The sequence below is a fragment of the Ovis canadensis genome, chromosome 1 (assembly GCF_042477335.2).
Source record: "Ovis canadensis isolate MfBH-ARS-UI-01 breed Bighorn chromosome 1, ARS-UI_OviCan_v2, whole genome shotgun sequence".
NCBI classification, from domain to species: domain Eukaryota; kingdom Metazoa; phylum Chordata; class Mammalia; order Artiodactyla; family Bovidae; genus Ovis; species Ovis canadensis.
In genome coordinates, this window is record NC_091245.1 from 263,187,603 (window position 1) to 263,200,887 (window position 13,285).

A 13,285-nucleotide genomic window follows, 5' to 3' on the forward strand; every position below is an offset into this window, starting at 1 on the left:
AGAAATCTAGAAACAGGACTTCCCTGGTGGTGCACTGGATAGGAATCTGCTACCAAAGCAGGAGACATGGGTTCCCTCCCTGGTTTGGGAAGACCCCACATGCCACAGAGTTACTAAGCCGGTTGCACCCGTAACTACTGAGTCCTGCAGGCCCTAGAGCCCAGGAGCCACAACTACAGAGCCCACAGCCTGCAGCTACTGAAGCCTGCCCATCTAGAGGCCACGCTGTGCAATAAGAGAAGCCACAGTAACGAGAAGCCCGAGCAGCACAACTAGAGAGTAGCTTTCACTGGCAGCAACTGGAGAAAAGCTGGTGTAGCAGTGAAGACCCAGCACAGCCAAAAATAAATAAATAAAATGCAATAAAAAAAAGAAATCTAGAAACAACTGGTTTTATAGTGAGGCTGCGCCCCCTAGAGGGGATTCTCCATGCACAGTGGGGAGTCCTAGGGAGGGACTCCTGGACCAGAAACACTCTTTACACACTGACAAAGCCCCTGGAGGCAAAAGGAGGAGGCTGGGGTGAGGGCTGTGATGGCTGGAGAGGTCCCTCAAGCATTCTGATTCACCTTCTTGGTTCAATCACAGGGCAAGGGTGTATCTGACTTCCTATGAGTCACAGAAATGAATTTAATTTACTTCCCAGGCAGATTCAGGAGAGTCTGAAATGCCAGTCAACAGCAATGGGGAGACTCCAAAGTGCCCCGTTCTGCACGGGAATTGGGTGCGCTAGGTCTATGACTTCGTAGAGCCAGAGGAAGGAGCAGAGGCTCGTGGCTCCAGCCTCTGGGGACCTTTCTGCTCCCGAGGCTGCAGTGTTCACTGCAGAGAGGAGGGGGACTTTCCTTCCCAGAGTGTGTCTGAGTGGGGCAACACATGGTGTCAATTTCATTTCACACATGTTTATTGAACTCCTAGTACATGTATGTACTTGGCACTGTCACGGTAGTGGCAGACTGGTGGGCAAGAGGCACCAATAAGTAGATAGTAAAGTGGAGAGATTTGTGCTCCAGTGGACCAGAGGAGAGACAGCTCATCTGAGCTTGGAGAATTACTGAAGTCTTCCTAAGGAATTGCTACCCACAGCGGTCATCCAAAAGATAGTGGGAGCTACTTTATTTACCATATAATAGTGTGGGTGGTAGGCGGGTGCAGGACCGTCAGCAACCACAAAGAAGCTATCTACCTCGAGCAGCTTGTTTCCATACCACTCAGGTGATGATAAAAGTCTACTTGGCAAGGTGTATGGGAAAATGTTAGGAATTTAAAATGTCTCCATGTGGGTGTCTGCTAAGTGGAAGATTATTAATGGTAGTGCATGTGTGCATGCTAAGTCATTTCAGTTGTGTCTGACTCTGTACGACCTGACCTTATGGACTGTAGCCCACCAGGCTACTCTGCCCATGGGATTCTCCAGGCAAGAATACTGGAGTGGGTTGCCATGCCCTCCTCCAGGAGATCTTCATGATCTGGGGATTGAACCCGTATCTCTTTTGCCTCCTGCATTGGCAGGTGGGTTCTTTATCACTAGCACAACCTGGGGAGCTAAAGGCAGACCATGAGGTAAAGGGTCAATCATTGCCTCCATCACCAACACCCTTTTTCCTGACTCAACCTAGTTCATGGGACTCTGCTTCTCTGGGTTGTAGCCATTTGGATAGGTGGTGTGCTTGACCCAAGGGGTTCAGTTCAGTTCAGTTGCTTATTCATGTCCAACTCTTTGTGACCCCATGGACTGCAGTATGCCAGGCCTCCCTGTCCATCATCAACTCCCAGAGCTTGCTCAAACTCATGTGCATTGAGTTGGTGATTCCATCCAACCATCTCATCTTCTGTCCAAGGGGCTCTAAGAGTCTTCTCCAGCATCATGCTGCTGCTGCAGCTAAGTCGCTTCAGTCATGTCCAACTCCGTGGGACCCCATAGATGGCAACCCACCTGGCTCTGCCGTCCCTGCGATTCTCCAGGCAAGAACACCGGAGTGGGTTGCCATTTCCTTCTCCAATGCATGGAAGTGAAAAGTAAAAGTGAAGTCTCTCAGTCTTGTCTGACCCTCAGCGACCCCGTGGACTGCAGCCTACCAGGCTCCTCTGTCCACGGGATTTTCCAGGCAAGGATGCTGGAGTGAGGTGCCATTGCCTTCTCCATCTCCAGCATCATAGTTCTCTCTAAAAGAGAGAGTTATTCAGGTCTCACAGACATCCTAGAGTGGAACATCTAAGACATCTCAGATGCCACGGACAGGTAAAATTACATTGAATTTACGACCAGACTGGGGCATAGTTAGGGAAGAATGGATTTCTTTATATTATTGTCTTTATAGCATTTTATGACTTTCAGTCAAGTTTTACAGTTTTCTTCACATAGGTCTTGTACATTTCTTTTCAATTTCTAGGTATCTCATAGTATTTGTTGTTCATCCAAATGCAGTCTTTTCCCACAGCGGTCTCTAGTTGGGTTTGCTTTTTTTCTAAGATAACTACTGATTTCTACATATTCAACTTGTGCAGTTCAATTCAGTCACTCAGCTGTGTTTGACTCTTTGTGACCCCACAGACTGCAGCACTCCAGGCTTTCCTGTCTATCACCAACTCCCGAAGTTTACTCAAACTCACGTCCATAGAGTCGGTGATGTCATCCAACCATTTCATCCTCTCTCGCCCCCTTCTCCTCCCACCTTCAATGTTTCCAATCATCAGGGTCTTTTCCATTGAGTCAGTTTTTTTTGCATCAGGTGGCCAAAGTATTGGAGTTTCAGCTTCAGCATCAGTCCTTCCAATCAATATTCAGGACTGATTTCCTTTAGGATGGACTGGTTGGATCTTCTTGCAGTCCAAGGGACTCTCAAGAGTCTTCTCCAACACCACAGTTCAAAAGCATCAATTCTTTGGTGTTCAGCTTTCTTTATAGTCCAACTCTCACATCCATACATGATTACTGTAAAAACCATAGCTTTGACTAGATGGACATTTGTTGGCCAAGTAATGTCTCCACTTTTTAATGTGCTGTCTAGGTTGGTCATAGCTTTTCTTCCAAGGAGCAAGCATCTTTTAATTTTATGGCTGCAGTCACCATCTGCAGTGATTTTGGAGGCACCTCCCCCCAAAAAAAAGTCTGTCAAATCATATGTAATATCTGATCATTTTTTAGTGGATTTGTTAAGATTTCCAAGTAGACAGACCTGTCTATCATCTGGTAAATAACAATAACTTTCTATTCTGTGTTTTGAGCTCCTTTTTTTATTCTTGTCTTGTCTTCTTTATGCTCTATCCTTGCATTTTGAGGGAGGTGTAGGGATTTTTTCCATCTCAAGTGACAGCAAAAGACCACCTCATGCATGAGGTGAGCATCTCATAGGTCATGTATGTATATATTAATACACATATATATTTTTCTTTTACATATTCTTGAGAGTCACTTGGACAGCAAGGAGATCAAACCAGTCAATCCTAAAGGAAATGAGCCCTGAATATTCATTGGAGGACTGATGCTGAAGCTCCAATACTTTGGCCACCTGGTGCAAAGAGCTGACTGATTGGAAAAGACCTCAAGGCTGGGAAAGATTGAAGGCAGAAGGAGAAGGGGATGACAGAGGATGAGATGGTTGGATGGCATCATCAACTCAATGGACATGAATTTGAGCAAACTCTGGGAGACAGTGAAGGACAGGGAAGCCTGATGTGCTGCAGTCCCTGGGGTCACAAAAAGTCAGACAGGACTGAGTGACTGAACAACACAACAACATATATTCTTTTCCATTGTGGTTTATCACAGAATTCCTGGGATATATAGTAGCACCGTGCTGTTATTCATTCTCTATATAATAGCATTCATCTGCTACCCCAAACTCTCACTCCACCCCCCACCCCTGCCTTGGCAACTGCAAGTCTGTTCTCTAAGCGGGCCTCCTCCTCCTTGCTGTGTCCTCACATGGTGGAAAGAAAGTTCTAGTGTCTCTTCTTCTTTTTGTAAGAGCATGGATCCCAGACTTCCCTGGTGGCTCAGTGGTAAGGAAACTGCCCACCAATGCAGTAGATACGGGTTCGATGTCTGATCTGGGAAGATCCCACACGCTGCTGAGTAACTAAGTCCATGTACCATGACTACTGAGCATGTGCTCTAGAGAGCCTGGGAACTGCAACTGCTGAGCCCACATGCCACAGCTACTGAGGCCTGTGTGCTCTAAAGCCTGTGCTCCCCAACTGAGAAACCACTGCAGTGAGAAGACTGTACACCACAATGAGAGGGTAGCCCCCACTAGCCACAACTAGAGAAAAGCCCACGTGCAGCAACAAAGACCCAGGACAACCAAACATTAAATAAATTAAAAAAAATTATTTTTTTAAAAAACAGCATGGATCCCATCATGGGGTCCACCCTCATGACCTGCTCTAAACGCAGTTACTTCCCAAAGGCCCCATTACGTTAGGAGTTAGGGTTTCACCCTATGAATTTTTGGTGGGACACAAACATCCAGTCTACAGCGTTCATCTTCTCAGGAGCAGAGCTCACCAGTTTTGAAAGCCCTTTACTGCAATGTAAACAGACTGAAGAACTCACTGGACCGGCTCCCCAACCCCGCTGGTGGACTGCAGGGCTCTGAGGTGTCCTTATCACCTCTGTTTTTTCTCGGCTGCTGCTCTGATGTTTTCCTCGTGGCTGTGGCACTGGACTCTACAGCCTGTCACGTTGCCCTTTTCCAAATAGTCTGTCCTTTTGCTAACAGATGCTTAACTGAATACAAATGAAGGCTGCTCTACTTGATGTGACCTCCTGAGAGGCAGGGGTCCACAGGGCAGGGATAATGACAGGACTTTATCAGGATTTATGGATAAAACAACCAGAGGCTAGTCAAGAGCAGGATACTGAACTTGTCCACTTTCTGCTCCTTGCCCTGTGAAATAAGACCTGACTATGGAGATTTCTCTCCTTATTCCCATGCGCCAGTGCTGCAGGGGCTTGCTGACTAAGAGTTCAGAAAGATGTCATCACATGACTTGTGATCGCTCACAAAGGGTGAGCGGATGGAGAAGGTTTCTTTGTTAGTGCTTTCAGGGCTTCAGGTGAGGTTTCTTTTTTTTTTTCCTCATAGCCCTTCAACTAAAGAGAGCTTCCCAGGTGGCACTACTGGTAAAGAATCCACCTGCCAATGTAGGAGACATAAAAGACGAGGGTTCGATCCCTGGGTCAGGAAGATTCCCTGGAGAAGGGAATGGCAACCCACTCCAGTATTCTTGCCTGGGGAATCCCATGGACAAAGGAACCTGGCGGGCTACAGTCCACGGGGTTGCAAAGAGTTGGACATGACCGAGTGACTGAACAACAACTAAGGAATCTTTCCCTAGCCCACCTCTGGGATGAACTACAGAGCTCCGACAAGATAACTGGTTTGTCCCAAACCAGGTTTTCATTGACGTGTGTGATGGACTGCTGCATGGACAGGCCTGAATGGAGATGAAAACACATTGCTGAGCTAGACTGAGCGGAGTCTCCACCGCTGTGTTCGCATATGAACTTCACCCTGACCTCGGGTTTCCCTCTTCTGCCGCCATGACCACCCATGTCCCAGTCCTCTGTCCATCCACTGTGCCCTGGAAGCCACACACAGAGCGTGAGACAGGAGACTCGTGCCGCACTCTCTAGTGGTCTGCCGGTCCAAAGGGCTAGATCGAGCCGCTAACTGGGAGGGAGCCATGCCACTCTGCGCTGGGATCAGCTCTTTGTTCCTCCAATTCCTCCACTTTGTGTCCACAGTCCTCTCTCGAGAATGTTCCCCTGTAGCAGCCAGCGTATTCTTTTACAAACGTGGATCTGACCATGTCACCTTGTCTTCCAGCCCCCACACTTGAAACCTTACACTGGCTTCATTGTGTTCTTAGGAGAAAGGCAATCTCCTTGATGTGTCTTGGGGAGACCTGCCCTCTCTCCCCTTGTTTTCTGGATGTTTCAGTTCTTCAAACATACTTTCCCACCTTCCATGTCAGTGCCCCTTAGTCTTTGCATCTGGTTACCTCCTAGCATGGGCTTCCCTGGTGGCTCAGATGGTAAAGAATCTGCCTGCAATGCAGGAGACCTGGGTTTCATCCCTAGGTCAGGAAGATCTCCTGGAGAAGGGAATGGCAACCCATTCCAGTATTCTTGCCTGGGAAATCCCATGGACAGCGGAGCCTGGTGGGCTACAGTCAGTGGGGTCACAAAAAGTCAGCATGACTTAGTGACTAACACACACACACACACATACACACACACACACACACACCTCCCATCATGCCTTAGTTCTGAGATGGCACATTCCCTTCTGGAGCAATTGAGATAAAATTAACTGCTGGAAGAGCTCAGCCTCCAATTGTGGAGGCTGCACTTGAGGGAAGATCATTTTTCACTCACTGTAGAGCCTAATGCAGGTGTTCTGGGCCAGTGTTCTTCACGTGGAAGATGGCATCAAAGGTGTGTAATGGGCCAGGTCAAGAAGTGACTCACAGAAGTTCCTCTGCTCTGAACACAGGCAAGTGGCCACACCGCTTCCAGGGAAGCGGGAAATGTGTCCACCCATGTGCTCAGGAGGTGTAGGACACACACCTCCGTTTCTGCTGCAAGCCCCACCCTGGCACCCCCACCCCCTCTGTAAGGTCCTACTCTTACATAGGGGTTCTTGGTACAGCTTCAATTTCACATGCATTTATGTGCTTCTGTGATTGGTGTCTTCACTCAGCTCCGTGAGGTCGGGGACATCCCTTTGATGGCAGGTCAGTTGCTCAGTAAATATTTGTCAGGAGAGTGAATAAATAAATACATATTCAAGTTGTGAGCACTCTGAAGAAATCGGCTCCTATTGTATCTGAGGACATGGACATCCACATTGGAGAGACATAAATAAATCTTCTGTTCCCATTTAGTCAACAGCCAAGAAAGACTGATCCTGATTTGGTCAGAGTTCAAAATCAGCCCATTTTTCTTTTTAAAGAGGGTTTTAGAAAGATGTTTGGTGGATTTTTTAAATCATTTCAGCTGACAATGAATAGATATACAGTTGAATCAAGACAGATGGGCATCAAGACATGTACATTTGTAGGCCACCTCTTTCCTGAAAAAAAAAGAAAGCAAACAAACCCCCAAGCCTATGATGGGCACAAGAACAGCAGGTGTCTAAGCACTGCAAATCCAGGATTCTGCTTAGCATATATTTTTGCCCTTTCTTTCATGTGAAACAAAGTTCCTTCTTTCAACTTAACCTCCCAGGAGCACCTGTCATCAGGAGAGCCAGGCTTGGGCTCTGACTCAGTTACTACCACTGATGCCATCCTGGGCAAGAACCATAACTTTCATTGACCTCAATCTCCTCCTCCATAAAATGGGTCTAATAAGCTCCCCAGAGTGGTAGAGAGGGAACAGAGACCTTTCTGTGTGTCAGGCTGAAGCAAGCCACTGAGCACTTTATATATATAAAACCTATTTTATAAGATTATCATTAAATGAGATTATACACATATAGTATGTATAGTCTATATATTATCAGTTCAGTTCAGTTCAGTTGCTCAGTTGTGTCTGACTCTTTGTGACCCCATGAATTGCAGCACTCCAGGCCTCCCTGTCCATCACCAACTCTCAGAGTTCACTCAAACTCACGTCCATCGAGTTGGTGATGCCATCCAGCCATCTCGTCCTCTGTCATCCCCTTCTCCTCCTGCCCCCAATCCCTCCCAGAATCAGAGTCTTTTCCAATGAGTCAACTCTTTGCATGAGGTGGCCAAAGTACTGGAGCTTCAGCTTTAGCATCATTCCTTCCAAAGGACACCCAGGTCTGTTCTCCTTTAGAATGGACTGGTTGGATCTCCTTGCAGTCCAAGGGACTCTCAAGAGTCTTCTCCAACACCACAGTTCAAAAGCATCAATTCTTCAGCACTCAGCTTTCTTCACAGTCCAACTCTCACATCCATACATGACCACTGGAAAAACCATTGTCTTGACTAGAGGACCTTTCTTGGCAAAGTAATGTTTCTGCTTTTGAATATGCTATCTAGGTTGGTCATAACTTTCCTTCCAAGGAGTAAGCATCTTTTAATTTCATGGCTGCAATCACCATCTGCAGTGATTTTGGAGCCCCCCAAAATAAAGTCTGACACTGTTTCCCCTGTTTCCCCATGTATTTCCCATGAAGTGATGGGACCAGATGCCATGATCTTAGTTTTCTAAATGTTGAGCTTTAAGCCAACTTTTTCACTCTCCTCTTTCACTTTCAAGAGGCTTTTTAGTTCCTCTTCACTTTCTGCCATAAGGGTGATGTCATCTGCATATCTGAGGTTATTGATACTTCTCCTGGCAATCTTGATTCCAGCTTGTGCTTCTTCCAGCCCAGCGTTTCTCATGATGCTCTCTGCATATAAGTTAAATAAGCAGGGTGACAATATACAGCCTTGACGTACTCCTTTTCCTATTTGAAACCAGTCTGTTATTCCATGTCCAGTTCTAAATGTTGCTTCTTGACCTGTATATAGATTTCTCCAGAGGCAGGTCAGGTGGTCTGGTATTCCCATCTCTTTCAGAATTTTTCACAGTTTATTGTGATCCACACAGTCAAAGGTTTTGGCATAGTCAATAAAGCAGAAATAGACATTTTTCTGGAACTCTCTTGCTTTTTCCATGATCCAGCAGATGTTGGCAATTTGATCTCTGGTTCCCCTGCCTTTTCTAAAACCAGCTTGAACATCTGGAAGTTCACGGTTCCTGTATTGCTGAAGCCTGGCTTGGAGAATTTTGAGCATTATTTTACTAGTGTGTGAGATGAGTGCAATTGTTTGGTAGTTTGAGCATTCTTGGGCATTGCCTTTCTTTGGGATTGGAATGAAAATTGAACTTTTCCAGTCCTGTGGCCACTGCTGAGTTTTCCAAATTTGCTGGCATATTGAGTGCAGCACTTCCACAGCATCATCTTTTATAAGATAATAATACCATAAATTTAATAATAATCATATATATCATAATCTTATAATAATCATATATTTATAAGATCATTAAGATTAAATTAGATATATATAAATAAAATTACCTGATTACTCAGCAGGTAAAGAATCTGCCTGCAATGCAGGAGACACAGGAGATGTGGTTTCAGTCTATGGGTCAGAAAGATCCCCTGGAAAAAGAAATGGCAACCTACTCCAGTATTCTTGCTTGGAAAATCACATGAACAGAGAGGAACCTTGTGGGCTACATTCCATGGTGTTGCAAAGAGTCAGACATGACTGAGTGACTAATACTTTCACTTTCATATATTTCATACATCAACCTATGTAATCTAGATTATATATTAATTTATTAGTTAAATGAGATTATATTATTATATATTATATAAAAATTTATATAATATAGATTTATATAACTGCAGATGATGAATGCAGCCATGAAATTAAAAGACACTTGCTCCTTGGAAGAAAAGCTATGACAAACCTAGACAGCATATTAAAAAGCAGAGACATTACTTTGCAGATGAAGGTCTGTCAAGTCAAAGCCGTGGTTTTTCCAGTAGTCATATATAGATGTGAGAGTTGGACCATAAAGAAAGCTAAGTGCTGAAGGATTGATGATTTTGAGCTGTAGTGTTGGAAAAGACTCTTGAGAGTCCCTTGGACTGCAAGGAGATCAAACCAGTCAATCCCAAAGGAAATCAGTCTTGGGTATTTACTGGAAGGACTGATGCTGAAGCTGAAGATCTAATATTTTGGCCACCTGATGCGAAGAACTGACTCAATGGAAAAGACCCTGGTGCTGGACAAGATTGAAGGCAGGAGGAGAAGGGGACGACAGAGGATGAGATGGCTGGACAGTATCACCAACTTGATGGAATTGAGTTTGAGTAAGCTGCGGGAGTTGGTGATGGACAGGGAAGCCTGGTGTGCTGTCATCCATGGGGTAGCACAGCGTCGGACACGACTGAGTGACTGAACTGAACTGACTGATCTATATACCATAGGTTATATAGATTAACATATATATATATAATATAATTTCACTTAATCTATAATATAGATTATATTTTGCTGGTAGCTCAGCTGGTAAAGAATCTGCCTTCAATGAAGGAGACCCTGGTTCCATCCCTGAGTTGGAAAGATTCCCTGGAGAAGGCATAGGCTCCCACTCCAGTACTCTTGGGCTTCCCTGGTGGCTCAGCTGGTAAAGCCTCCCTGCAATATGGGAAACCCTGGGTTTGATCTCTGGGTTGGAAAGATCCCCTGGAGAAGGGAATGGCTACCCACTCCAGTATTCTGCCCTGGAGAATTCCAGACAAGACTTAGTGACTTTCACTTTCACTTATATATAATTTCACTATATATAATTCATAGATTATATATATTAATATAATATAGATAATCTCATTTAATCTTAATAATATAAAATAAGTGCTCTATCTCCATTTTACAGGTAAGAAAACTAAGGCTCAAAGAGGTAAGGGAATGCTTAGGGTCATGCAGCTAGTGAGGAGTGAAGCGGAGCTTCTCATCTGGGTCTGACTTGAGAGCCTGCAGTCTTTGACACCTGCATCCCCTAGGCATTGAACACCAATTTCTTATCCAGATAGTGTGCCTTAGAGTTCTACAATCTTCAAGGGTCCCCATGATGCCTCCCTTATCCATTCAATCCCTTAGGAGGCTCTTTTGCTTCTGAATTCCAACAGGGATGGTCAGTAAAATTGTTCCCAAAGATGTCCATGTTCTTGTCCCAGAAAATATAAATATGTTACCTGACATGGCAAAAAAGCCTTTGCAGGGAGATCATACTGTTTGTATGGGTGAACCCAGCATAATCACAGGGTCCTTATTAGAGGGAGGCAGGAGGATCACATCAGAAAAAGACATAATTTAGATGGTAGAGAGGTTAGAATGATGTCTTTTGAAGATGGAAGAAGTGGCTGTGAGCCAAGGAATGGAGGTGGTGTCTAGAAGCTGGAAAAGTCAAGAAAACAGCTCTTCCCCCAGGGCCCCAAAAAGGAACTTAGCCCTTCCCAAATCTTGATTTTTCAATCCATAAAATGCATTACGGATTCCTCACCTCTACAACTGCAATAGTAAATTTTTGTTATTTCAAGGTATTGGTTTGTGGTATCTTGTTACAGTAGCATAGGAAACTCATAGAGTGATGCTTTCTGTGCTGTTTCTTACAACCCTTAGCACTTGGTGCTGTCTTGTAATTTACCTACTATGCATGTGTTAATTATTGTCACCCTAGCTAATGGAGATGACTGAGCACTGAAGAACTGATGCTTTTGAACTGTGGTGTTGGAGAAGATTCTTGAGAGTTCCTTGGACTTCAAGGAGATCAAAGTAGTCAATCCTAAAGATAATCAACCCTGAGTATTCATTGGAAGGACTGTTGCTGAAGCTCAGACAATACTTTGGCCACCTGATGCAAAGAACCAACCCATTGGGAAAGACCCTGATGCTGGGAAAAATTGAGGGCAAGAGGAGAAGGGGGTGACAGAGGATGAGATGGTGAGATGGTAAGATAGCATCACTGACTTAGTGGACATGAATTTGAGCAAACTCTGGGAGACAGTGGAGGACAGAGGAGTGTGGTGTGCTGCAGTCCATGGGGCCACATAGAGTTGGACAGAACTTGGGGACTGAACAACACAGCAACAGCTAGTGGAGAATCTCTTGGTAGAGGGAGAGGGAGACCAGAGCCTACACAGGGAAGACTCATAAAAGCATCGAGTAGAAATCTGTTGAGGTCCAAGACTGTGACCCAGTGGTGAGGCCATTGAGCCAACTGGCAGACCATTACGTCACCAGGGCAGTCTCTGGAACGGAAGCTGCATGGCAGCGTCACATCCACATCCACCTGGGCTCGCCTCCAGGGGGCAGGTGTTGGCTGAAGTGAGCTGAGAGTGTCATGGCATTGGCATGCCCACACAGCTATGCACATACTCCACACCCAACCGTGTCCTGCTGCAGAGGCTGGCCTGGCGCCAGCTCTGGTGTCACCTGGCTCTTATGGTGGTTCAGGGGTCACCCAGGCTCTTTTGTGTGTGATCTGTTTGCCAGCCAGCCAGCATCCTCTGCTGTACGAGGGCACCAAGCCAAGTCAATGAACACAGCAGCCGAGGGAATGGCTTTGCGGCTGCAGAGCTGCAGGTGGGACGGGGTCAGTGCAGACTCTGCAGCATTTGTTATTTCCTCAGCATTGCTGACCTCTACTGCAGTCAGTTCTGAGTGGATCCTCCTGGTGGAGATGAATGGTGGATGGGACAGCAGGAATCAGGACCCTTTGTGAATCTGCTGACCTCCGAGGTGGGTGTGTGATGGTGACTCCAAGGAGCTGTTTGTGGAGCGGTTTTTGTGACTGGCTGAGTCTAAATGAACTCTCTGGTTCTCAATCAAGCACTTGCTTACTCGGCCCTCCCACGCCCAGCTACGGCTTCCTGCTTGTAAATCAGAGAGCATTCAATGTTTCAAGCCTCCACAGGGATCTCAACCATTCCTGCATTTTATAAACAAATAAAGTAGATTCCAAGACACGGAGTTTTTGATCTGCGATCCCGTGGCCAGGCCCGGAGTCCTTCAGGGCCAGTGCATCCCCTGATGAAGCTTCACCCCAGACACGGATGATGTAACCCATGTTCAACTCCTCATCAGAGACATGAGGCTGTGCTTTTCACTAGCCAGGCCTCAGGAGGCCCCTCGCTGGCCAGGTTGCACAACCTTTTGCTAAAATTCCCTGGGGATGGAAGCGGACAAAAGCTCAGAAACAAACAACTATGGGGCACTCCACTGTTATTTTAGTCTAGGTCTCAGAAGAGCAGAAGGGAGGATGGGTGGCAATCAGGATTTCAGCTCAGCTGCTTTAACAAGACCCCCAGTAAAAGTGGCTCCAACCAGAGGCTTGTCTCACCATGACAGTCTGGGTGAAGCCTCCTAGGGGGCTGGGAGAACAGCTCCTGCCTTCAGAAACACGTTCCTTCTGTCTCATTTGCCTCCACCCTGAGGTTCTGCCATTTTTCCTTCCTATTTAAGATGGATCACCATGGTGTTCCAGTTCCAGGAAGGATACCTGGGAGGATAGATGTAGGACACACAGTCCTTCCCACAGGGATCACCTAACTACAGAGACGGGCAAGTCTATGGCTCAAGTTCCCCCGACAGTTGGCATTTGTCCACTTCCCTTGGCGTGTGTGGCCTGGGGAGGTGGGATTGATGTGTCTCCCCACACAGGTCACTCGAGTTAATGCTGATGGCCTCCCACAAGCCTCTGCAACTCCCCACGGGCTTCTCCCAGCCTACACGTAGCCCCTGGGGT